Source organism: Rhodnius prolixus, unplaced genomic scaffold (assembly GCF_049639745.1).
Source record: "Rhodnius prolixus isolate KJV_2025 unplaced genomic scaffold, Rpr scaffold_4, whole genome shotgun sequence".
In the NCBI taxonomy this organism is placed as follows: domain Eukaryota; kingdom Metazoa; phylum Arthropoda; class Insecta; order Hemiptera; family Reduviidae; genus Rhodnius; species Rhodnius prolixus.
In genome coordinates this window covers 39,324,020-39,325,279 of record NW_027411614.1, presented here as the reverse complement: position 1 = coordinate 39,325,279, position 1,260 = coordinate 39,324,020, and positions in this window count along the sequence as shown.

Genomic DNA, 1,260 nt, shown 5'->3' with positions numbered 1-1,260 from the left:
TTACCTTTGTTTCTTCAACTCAATTAAAAGAATCTTCAAAGAAATTATCAATACATCGCTGAAATGTTCTTTTTCCTCTCTCTCTCTGTCTAAGGCTTCAACTAGGAACTCGAGCTCTGGGCCTACTAATTTTCCCATTCGAGCTTCCATCAGAAATTTTGTAAGAAAAAAAATTTTAAAGACAAATAGATCGATAACTAGAAATTGAAAGGCTTTCAAATTCAAAAGTTTAAGATCTTTAGAAACTCTAAGGAAACCGAGACGAACTAGTCTGTAAGTACATACCTGGCAAAGCTGAACAGATTTAACTCTTTTATTTTTTCCACTTTCGTAATTTCATCGAAAACATCTATAAAAAAAAATTGAATTCTTGGGTGCTGGGACTGAAGGGCAAGGAGGTGAAGAATTGCCCGATTATCAGGCAAAGCGGGAAACTTCGCAAAGAGCCTCTGGCTCTGAACATTTTACATTCATCTACTTGAACAAAACACAATGTTGGGACATCGAAAAATGACTCAAGAGGAAGCTTACTTTTCAATGGTCAAGGATGGCGAAAAGGAGGCACTCTAATATCTTTCTAGACGGGCTTGGCAAGATTTACACAATAAATGTAAATATGCACAGATTACTGCTCTGGCCGCCACAAGGCGAAGTCTCTTAATAAAACGCCCTTGTAGCAAGCTGCAGAGTCGCTATATAGGAGATATAATATAAATGCCGTTCCACTTCAATGTTGCTGGATTATGCTCGAAAACGATTCTTAATGTTTACTGCCAGTAATCTGCAACTGAAATTCTCTGCTCTGACATTCTTCTTCAATTGCTGACATTTTGCCTAAATGGAAGGGCTTTTTTGGGGAAACCCCATATCAAGATTGGATTAGATTAGAACATTGCCTTTAAACTAGCCAAACTGATGCAAATCTGTCAACATAATTTTGGTAGTTGAAATATAAAACATTATTATTATTATTTTTTGTGATTGTAATAAGAACTACCATGTTAGCCTTACACCTAGACTAAAGTGACTTCGGATATGAATGCCATTTTATCGCGTATATATAAGCACAAATTTGTGATTTAAAAAATATTTACCACTTTAATATTTAAGAAATTAACAGAAAGTTTTTAAGATTATTTCTCAAAGAATTTTTGTAATCTTTCATCAAACAACATTCGCCTACATTTTGAACAAAGAAAATTACTGGACACTAGAAAAATGTCTATTTGTTTGGAAATTACAAAAATAGTAATCCACGAC